General features: G+C 35.4%; 1 pseudogene; it reads right to left on the bottom strand.

Annotated features, from left to right (window-relative positions):
• On the bottom strand, positions 1 to 6,324 carry LOC148198436 (uncharacterized; annotated as a pseudogene).
• Between the last annotated feature and the right edge of the window lie 4,904 nt (positions 6,325 to 11,228).

Raw genomic sequence — 11,228 nt, 5'->3', positions numbered from 1 at the left:
CTAGTGAGTTAGTTTATTGATTAAAATTTGATAAAAGTTGACAATATTGGGAAACACATACGCATCAATGTATGGCGCGATATATATCTCTTTGTTAGACTTAGTCATCCATGTTTGAATATATGATTTTTTGAAATCTAATGTGTTTCCAGATGGTTGAATGGTCTGAGGTTCAAGAAAGCCATAAACTGACGCACGACCTGATTCAACTACGATGGTGTCCATGTACCTGTAAGAATAAAGTTAAGTATATTTATTAAAAAGTAATAATACTAATATACAAATTGGAAAATAACAAATAAAAAACTTACATGTACCATAGTTGTATGCATGAAATGTTGAGCATTTTTTCTCCACCAATGATTTCATAAGCGTCATCGAAATTAATATACAATGGAACATGGCACTCGAGGCCAAATGTTCTTAACTCTCACAACATCTCTACCGGTCCTTTTCTTAACTTATTTAATCTGGAGGTCAATATGGATATAGCATCATGGTCTTCTGCTTCCTCATGAGCCTCGTTCACAGGTTGAGCAATTGGTTGTTTCTCAGGACGGTAAACCTACAACTCACATTTACAAAAGTTAGGAATCGTTTAATTATAACTTGAAGATTTAAGATAATAAAAAGAAGAATATAATATCGCTGGTGGGCTAAAATATGGCATGATCATAGCCTTAGGCCAAGCTATAAATGTGCCTAAGGCCTCCCCCACGAATTGGATTTCAGATTTAGGCAATGACACTCGAGCCTGGGGGTCTCTTGGATCATCAATCATTACCCGCGCGTGAGTGGGCAATAAAGGAGCACCATGAATGGTCTGGCCTCTTGCAATCTGTCGTCCCACGACCACTACGTGCGGAGGATCCTCATCAACCAAAAACTCATACTGAATATTGTAATCAGTACGATCTGCAGTAGAGCATGAGCCTTTGGTGCTCACACGAGGTGCAGTAGGATCATCTGTAGGGGCGTCCTCCTATTGTGACTGTTGTTGTTGCTCTTGCTGTTGTTGGATGATCATCGCAAGTTTTTCTTCGAGCATTCTGAAGCGTTCACCCATGCTTTCCTCTAATTCGACTTGCACCTATTGCTTGATGCTACTAACCATTTCCTGAGTCACAACTTCTGTGCTTCTTGGTTTAGGGCCAAAGTAGTCCCTCAATCCAACAGCTCCTTGATGACAAATTTATGAACACCGAAATACGGCGCCACAAACTTGTTTAACAATCGGCAAGTGTGACCGAATCGTTTCAAGTAATAAACTCGGTAAGACCAAGTATCGTTCTCCCAAAGGACTCACGGCCTAGTTTAGTTATGTGATTCGTTGATTAGCTAAGACTTAAGAACGAAATAATTGGATTTTACTATGCAAAAGACGAAAATAAACATGTATGCATGAGTGTGATCAATGGCTAAAGCAAAATACAAACACTTTCAATGGAATATATGGGTGAGTATGTTGTTGGGGTTATCAATTTCATCTTATCCACTCTCATATACTTAAGGAATTCAACATTCAATTCATCATTGTTAATGCCACTCTCTAAATTACCTTTCAAGAAGGCTTCTCCCTAATTACGAGTTCATACGATTCCTAGCATTCCTAATAATTAGTTTTTTTAGCACAGGAGCTTAAGGCAACCAATATACTATTGGGAGAAATTCCCCGGATCTAGACTTCCCCGTACGTTCCCGTATCGACAAAATCAATAATCATGCATTGAATGAGTTAAACAAAGCAAGCATTGAGCAAAGAGGAAAAACCCTAACTAATGATGAAAGAAAGCATAGGTCTTAAATATAAGATGTAAACACAAATTCTATATATGAGAGCTTCAAAAGATTACATTGATTCCCCAACAAACATACAAGGTTTAGTTCACCATATTCATGGTGAACCTAGATGAATAATAACGAAAGAATGAAAGATAAAACCCTAGAAAGGTGAAGAGGTAGCCTGAGCATCCAAGATCCTCCTTCAAAGGGGTGGAAAAGAGAGTGTTTGCTTCGTTTCTGCCAAAGATACAAACCCTAGGACGTCCTAAAGCTTATATACTATTCTAAAATTACAAAAAATCTAGGCCCAAGCCCATAAGTGTGCCGCTCAGCGGTAAAGTGCTGCTCAGCGGTAAGTGCGTGAGTAGTTTCTTCCTCTCAGTGGCCATTTTGCCCCTCAGCAGTTCCAACGTGAACTCCTGAGTGCCGCTCAGCGGTAAACTGCCGCTGAGCGACAGTTGCGGCTTCTCCTTTTGCACTTTTTGATGTCTTTTCTGATTCCATCTCTCTCCTTCTTCACTTCTTTCACCAAATTCACCTTAAAACCTGTACAAAAACACTGAAATCAAGCATAAACCTGTCCAGCTCTCTTATTTCTGAAAATATGAATAAAAGCATGATTTCAAGCTAGTTTCTAAGTGTTAAAGGTTGCTTTTAGTATCAATTTAAGCATGAAAATAACAGTTTTTCAACTGTTATCATTCCACCAACACCATGTGCCTTGACTTTGTTGGTCAACCAAGTCATCCTGCATATCATAATGAAGTTAGACACATTAAAAAGTTTGTTACATAATTTTTTATGAACTATGGTAATCAGTTAAAAGTTTCCACTTACAATTCTCTGGGATATATCCTAAGCAGATGGGATGTAAACTGGCCATTGGACTTTGTCCGTGCAGCCTTCCACAATTCATGTCTGGCTGGTGGAGGTGCTAAATCAGGTGACTCAAGACCTAATTCCTCAGCGCGACATTTTCTCATCTTTTTCTCTAATAACGCATAACCTCCACGTGACAGTATGTGTGGTGTATCATTAAGCTTCTGCCTCTGCTGGGCGGCTATCCTTTTCACCTATGAAAAAATGAAAATCATTAAGCATAAATCACAAATTAACATCTTGTGTGACTAGAGAAAAATATTAAAAAACATACCTTCCACTAAGGAGTAAGTCTAGATTCTTTAAACTGCACCTACTCCTCCTCAATTATTTTATATTTTGTATAAGCTTAAGGAGTGTCATTCTGTTTTGAGCCAAAGACGTATTCACATGTCCTTCTCGTCTTGAAGTCCCTCCACCGGACTGCAATGTGGGATACAATCTTCTTCCTTATCCTCTCATCATTAGGGATATTCCAATTTTCCTGTTAAAACAAAATTAATGTTAAAGCATGATCAACAAAAATAAGTCAATGATGGAAGTAAAACATCTTAAACAAACAAAATATCCTGCGATAGTAGATTTTTGTCAACCTGTGGGACATCATCCCAATAGGTAGCGACAATAGGGACATGTGCTTTTGCCATCACGCCCAAGTAGCTTTTGAACGATGTTGCATGTGCCCTAATAGGCACAAATGTTCGGGGATCAAACTCCACCGTCACTGGTTTCTCATTAACCCGATGGGATGTGACATCAGGCATCTGAGTCACAGATCTACCCCCTCCTCCCGTCGGACCTGATCCAGAGCTCGTCATACCTGTTTACAAAGTGTTAGTAGATTATATTTAGAACAGACAAAATAAATAAATTGTACAAGTAATTAAAACAATGCTAAGACACCTATTTATCCCATATGCCTTCGTTGTGATCACATCAAGTTGCATTTATTTCATCGGGTACATCATCGACCTTATTTTCAATGGTTCTTGATGAGAAGGAGCTTGTCTCAAGTATATCTAGAGAGTCTTCATCATCAGTTGTGTGCATGGCTCTACCTTCCAATACCACTGACCATTTATGATTCACTGGGTCAGTGACATAGAATATTTGTCTTGCTTGAGTAGCCATAATAAATGGTTCATCCGTGTAACTCATTTTGTTAAGATCCTCCAAAGTGAATCCAAGGTCTTCTGTCACCACACCAGAATTACTGTCAACCCATTTACACTTGAAAACTGGAACTCTAAAAGTGACATAATCAATTTCCCAAATTTTTTGTATTATTCCAAAATAACTGATTGATGCTGTATTTGGATTCTTATCCTTGAACTGGAAAAGTGTACACCTTGAGCTTGTAAGGTAACTCCACTATTTTGAACTCTACTTTAATCGTCTTCCTCCTTTGAATATAACAAGTAATTGTTTATGTAATAGCCGCCGAAAGTGATCATATCAATGTTAGGTCCACGAGCTAGTCTCAATAGATTTTCAGAAAAATTCGGAGTCGCATAAATCTTTTTCTTAAACCAAGCTAAAAGGGATTTGTTATGTTCATTAAGTGTCCACTCTTCACTCATACGTGGATGTGCTGACTTAATTTCATCAATGTGTTGTGAAATGTAAAGAATAACATCCTCTGTGTTGTTTAAAATGTACAAATGTGCTTGATTAACATCTTTTCCACTAACACTTTCAATCCTTACTCCTCAAACTCCCTTTCCTTCACGTCTGTTCTCATGTATTTTCTTTAGAAGTCCTATTGGGTCACAACTTGGCATATAACTTGAGAAAAATTCAATGGCTTCCTCTGCAATGTAGCGCTCTATAATCGAAGCTTCCGGTCTCAATTGATTCTTAACATATCTCTTTAAGATCTTCATGTATCTTTCAACCGGGTACATCCACCTCAAGAAAACAGGCCCGCATATTCGAATCTCTCTCACTAGATAGACAATCAAATGAACCATGATATCAAAAAATGAGGGTGGGAAATACATTTCCAATTGGCACATACATTTTTTTCAACAACACTATCACATACATTTTTTTCAACACGCATCATGTTTATGCAATGTCGCACATCAAGTTTACACCAATATGGAAGATTGAAGAATATTGATCGCTTTTTCCAAATGTTTTTCTCAACGATCTTCTTTTTATGTTTTCCGAAGACAACATCAATTTTCCTCACCTAGTCGTATACTTCTTTTTATGTTTTTCTCAACGATCTTCTTTATGCATACTACATCATCCTCAGGACTTCCATTAAAAGCTTTTTTCAATCTACAGTAAGGGTGATTTTAAGGAAGGAATCTTCGGTGTCTTGTGTACACAATTTTCTGCCCATGCTTCAGTTGAAGATAACTAGTATTTTCTTCACAAATTGGACATGCAAAATGACCTTTAACACTGTAACCACTCAAGTTCCCATATGTTGGGAAATCATTTATTGTGCAAAACAACATTGCACGTAAACGAAAGTTTTCTTCTGAATATGAATCGAAGACCTCGACGCCCTCGACGTCCTCTTCCCACAACATTTTTAAATCGTCAATTAACGGTGTTAGGTAAACATCAATGTCATTTCCAGGTTGTCTAGGACCCGATATCATCATAGACAACATCATGTATTTTCTCTTCATGCACAACATAGGAGATAGATTGTAAATCATCAAAATAACTGGCCATGAACTATGTTTGCTACTTAAGTTTCCATAAGGATTCATACCATCGGTAGCAAGTGCAAGTCTTAAGTTTCTCGGCTTTGTAATAAATTCGGGAAATGTGCCATCAATGTTCTTCTATTGTGGGGAATCAGCTGGGTGTCGAAGAAGATTATCACATTTTCTTCCATCAACGTGCCACATAAGATTCTTCGCATCTTCTTTAACAAAAAACAATCGTTTCAACCTAGGTACTATAGGTAAATACCACATGACCTTAGCTGGTGAACCTTCATTGTGTTCATCGTTATTTCCATCAAGTTTCCTCTTAAATCGTGACGAACCATACGTCGGACACACATTCATTGAAGCATACTGATCTCTATACAATACACAGTCATTGGGACATGCATGTATCTTTTGGTATTCCAAACCCATTAGACAGAATTTTCCTCACGTCGTAATTACGGATAGGTAACGTGTTATTTTCTGGTAGCATCTCCTTCAGCAACTCTAACAATTCCGTGAAACTTTTATCAGTCCATCTGTTTCTTTCTTTCAAACAAAACAATTTCAAAGTAGCTGATAACCTTGTAAAATTGATGCATCCTGGATACAACTCTTTCTCCGAATTCTTCTTAAAACTATCGTATAAATGAGCTCTTCCAAAATTTTCTTCACCAACGTCACGTACCATTTCATCTAAATGATCACTCATTCATTCGTCGACGTAATCCGAACCTCTTAAAGTTGTTGGCTTATATAATACTTCCCCATGCGAAGTCCAAACTCTATAACTTCTCATTATTCCATAGATGAACAGATGATCACGGATGTTGTCCAAGTCTTCATATACTTGATTGAGACAACGAACACAAGGGCAAAAATATGCCCCGTTCACTGGTTTTGCGTGTTCTTTAACATATTATATGAACTTAGAAACCCCTCGCTCATACTCTTCACTAATATGATGCTGATGAATCCAGCTTCGATCCATACTACTACACATAACAAAAAGAATCCATGAAAAAAAAAACTAACTTACGTAGAGAAACAAAAATAAATATCTATCATACGTTGAAGGAAAAAAACTAAAGTATCATAGTATACGTACACGAACACAAATATCTATCGTTATACATATATCATACGTCCAGAATCGACAAACACAAACACATATATCATACGAAAGAGATATTGAAGGAAAAAAAACAAACTTGAAATGGTGTCACTAGAGAAGATGACGAAGTTCGCTGCCAACGAACCAACACAAATATCATATGTTAAATGAACAAAAAAAACTATCATAGTATCGTTATACATATAGATATCATACGTCCAGAATCGACAAACACAACACAAACACGAGCACATACATCATACGTAAGAGTATTTTAAGAAAAAAAACATACTTCAAATGGTGTCACTAGAGAAGATGACGAAGTTCGCTAACCCCGTACGAAAAATAGCCTAAAGATAAACGAAAAACAATCGGTCAACCTTAGGAATAAGAACAAAATGACATTACAAAGACAGAAACGACTTAAAAATAACCTTCTTTCTTTATTGCAGTCGTCCACCAAGAAGAAAATTCAAGCAGAAATGGAACCGCGAACAAATAGTGAGACTGTGTTTTGTTTTTACATTCAATAAAAAAACTTCCACGTCGTATACAACAAAACTTTGACGTTATGTTAATAAAAAACGTCGAAGTCCCAAACCATTCGACGTTTTCTCTTAAAATAGCGCGCCATTTTTATTAATTTTTTCTTAAGTATTGCAAAGGTTACGTCAAATTTGAAGGGGCTTGGACGTAGAATTGGAAGCCACAAGTTAGTTCTTCCGCCTAAAAGTACCATACTTTCAGATCTTTTTTCTTTTCTGCCCTCCCATAGAACGTCGTAGGCTTCTGGGACGGGACTTGAAAGGAATTGAAGTACTTGGGAGCATTGATTTTGTGCTTAATAGAGCGTCGTATTCGGTGGGGCTTCGACGTTTTATTCCTTTTTCTTTAAAATCTGGCATGAAATTTTTTCCTTTTACTTCTTCCTTAATCGATTCAAGTTAGCAGTGTACTGAAATTTGCACTTTTAAACCAGTGATCAGTTTTTGATCAATATCAGAGCAACATAATCTTTTCTTTTCAACTAGATTGAGGGTTAGTCCACATAACAATGCAATTAACATTCACAATTCACATATCGTTTACTAAAATAAATCTTCATTTCATTTCAAAATAAAACCAAAGCAGTACATAAAACCAGAGGTGACTTAATGCATGATTACAAAATATAAAAAATAAATCCACATAGAAAAGTAGTCCCTATTCTTACGAAGAAGATTCCATGCAATCTTCATTAGTTGACTCATCATCAGAATCTTCAGTTTCAAACCCAATGCCATTCTTCTTTCCCTTCTTCTCCCATCTGAAAAGAGTATCTTCAATTCTCTCATCCCTTTCAGACTTCTTCCTAAATTGATCAAGAACATATTTCTCAAAATCAGTTTGTGGAATAAAGGCAGTATGATCTGCAGCAGGAGTAGGTGTACTTCTAATAGTTAGCTCATCTATAAAGATCCATCCATTCACAGTCCTTTTCAGCCCAATAGAAAACAGACTTAGTATACCAATTTTTTGTGACTTGTTGCACACAAGTCTGACTTCTTGAGATACATCTACTCCTTGGAGTATCAACACTTTGCTGATAAATACTCCATATGGCAATTTGTGTGCATATTTATGACCTACAGCGATCATACGGTCTTTTAGTACCACAACCCTGTTGGTTGGGATTCTAGTCTTGATAGCATTCAACATAAATACATCTTCTATTGACATTTTGTCCTCGACAAATCTTCCAGGTAGCAGTAGCCAAGTCAGGACGTAAGCAATCAGTTTCTCCTCCTTGTTTAAGCCATCATGTAGGTACTGCTTATCCACCGTGTACCTTCGTGGATATCTTAAGCAGTTTACATATATAGCTCTCTTTATTATCCATCTGTTTGACTCAGAATCACGGATATTAGAATCCAAACCTTCACCTTTCAGTCAAGCAATATGTGACCAAACATTATTGTCAATAGAAATGATAACACCTTTGACCCTTGAGTGAATGACCCCATTTACAACCCTCAGGTTTGTGTAGAAAACCTCAACCAAATCTGGATAGCAATGTCCTTTCATCTGCACAAAATCAGTAAGCCCTTGATATGCAAACCATTCTTGAAAAAGGAACCCTTTTTTCTTGAATAATTGCAGGTCCAAATACTTGTGAGGAACTACCTTTTTTATATCTGTCCAGTATAAAAACTTTGCTCGCATGTCTCGATCACTTATCCATCCAGATGGGCTTGCGTTTCTTGTAACCCGGGCATCCTTCTCTTTTCCTCTTGATGATGACGATGGAGAAGCCATTTCTAAATAGAATTCTAGGAACGTCTTTCACAATATCGACTTCTTAACTTCTTAACTTTTCTAGTTAAAAAATACAAAGGAGAGATCGAATTATAGAGGTGCATCGACGTATTAATTGTCAACCAGAAGACAAAGAGTTAGAAAAAGACGTCACATTTTAGGGATATTTGACGTTTTCTTTTTCATCCTCCCACCACCTATTTTTCATTTTCCTTTATAAAACCGATCATAAGCTCCCATTACCATTATATTTCAATATGATATTTACATTTTAAGATAACCTCCCCCATTAGAAATGCAACATTACTGATATTCGAGGTTTTCTTCTTCAGCCTCCCGCCCTTTTTCTCTCTTTTTGTCTGTGAAATTTAAAGAGAATAAAATTGTATTTGTTTAAAATATCAAATTAATTTCATATAGAAAATAATAATAATAATATTTTATGAGAATTCAATTTAGTTATAGATCACAATAATTAAAATCGTAACAAATATTATTATATTATTTAAAGTAATTTGAAATGAATGTTTTAGGCTAAAGATAGGTATTATATACTAAAAGACTTTGATTGATTTTTAAATTATAATAGCTTAAGTTTGAAAAAAAAATTAAGTTGACTGATAAACTAAAGGTGTTAAGATAGAATATGGTGGACAAAAATGAAGATATGTCAATTAGAAAAAAAATTTGTCAAAATGTTGTCAAAGTATAATTATCGAAAAATATTTAGACAAGTTAACAACAAAGATTCATCATTCCAAGTCAAATATCGAGAAGAGACAATGTGTATGGGGAATAGTTAGACAGGTGTAGAACAAAAATTAAGCAGAATGGGTTGGGTCGAAGATTAAGGCAGATTAGGTTTGACGGTGGAGACTGGTTGACCCAAAATAAATGTTCGGAGATTAAGACCAAAGGTCCAGAAAAACTAACATAAGTTGAAGGTCGGGATAGGTTGACCCGAGCAAAAGGTAGGATAGAGAACTATCTCCTGATTATTAATTAGTATAGGAAATAAAGGAAATTGTATTTTTCTTATCAAATATTAACATCTTTGTGGCAATATTTCTTTTAGGGTTTCTTAGGTGCCTTAAACATTTATACCTATACTTATATATAGGGACACCAAATACATATGTAGAAATTTTGGAAATCATAAATATGGATTTGCAACGTTGAGAGAGGATTCTTTTTGTTCTTAATTTACAACTCTAATTCTTATCAAAGATTAACATCTTTGTGGCAAATATTTCTTTTAGGGTTTCTTAGGTTGCCTAAACATTTATACCTATATTGTGGTGTTTCATCTTTGTCTAATGAACCTTTAGAAAAAAATTTTAAAAACTCGAGATGGACGGGCCAGAACATGAAAGAGATGGATCTGTATATTTAAAACGGACCGATCACGACTACCACATAAGCGTTTATAAAAATCTCGAATTTAAAAAGTCAACGACGATCAAATATCAAACGAACTCTTAGAAATACTTTTATTGACCACATTGAAATATTTTATTTTGAATAATTTAACAATTATAATTAGTTATATTTGTATAAATTATTATGATATCAAAAAATACTATGATTAACATTAATAGAAAAAGCAATTTGACCCCTCTCATGCATTCTTTCTTCGCTTTTTAGTATTTTAACAAACATATGATCAATATCCACCCACGTTGTCATTAATATGACCATAAATAATCATTAAAAATTCATTAGCATTTCTTAATTTATAACGCTTTGAATCGATTCTTTATTACTTAGAATCGATTATATTAACTTAGCAAAATTGAGAGTGGAATTATATGAATATAGAGTGGCACATCAAACTTTTTAACTACAAGCCCTCCAAATTTCCCAATCTTCGTGGGTGATTGAAAAATAGACAATTTCTGGGGATCGGTACGTCATTTTGTTTTTAAATGAGTCAAACGAAATTTATCGACGTTCATAAAAGAAGGTGGAGTGTGGCAGTTACTAAGCATAATTACACGATGTATGTCATCAGTTCATCTATAAATATAGCTTGCATTTCACATAATCCTTGTCTCCCATTTTCGTATTGAACATATTAGGATTCATGTTTTTTATCTCCTTTGCATTTTCTTTTCCTTAGATATCTAAGCATTTTTGCTCTTCATATTGCAATTTGATAACTTGACCTTGAAAGTGGTTCATTCATCGTCATTTCATATGAAGGAGCCCTTTCAAGTTCAAGTTAACAAAATGCTTTTGTAGTAAAGAAATTGTTAACATATCTTACTGAAAGGGAAGTGCTTAGAAAAAAAAAATATGGTTCACAATATGTTTAATGCTGAAACAATTTTGAGATCTAAAATAATTATATAAAAATGTTGTTCAACTTCATCATTTAAATTTGTATGATTCTGTTTTAAATTGTCCATAAGTTGGACTCCTCTATTAGATTTCAGAGCTCTCTTTTTTCTAAGAGAGGGTGCAACTTATGGAAAATTTAAATTTTG

This window comes from Vigna umbellata, chromosome 5 (genome assembly GCF_029865625.1).
Source record: "Vigna umbellata cultivar VRB3 chromosome 5, Vumbellata_1.0, whole genome shotgun sequence".
Classification (NCBI taxonomy): Eukaryota; Viridiplantae; Streptophyta; class Magnoliopsida; order Fabales; family Fabaceae; genus Vigna; species Vigna umbellata.
Note: the sequence above shows the minus strand (reverse complement) of the source record. Positions and strands in the feature narration are given on the sequence as shown.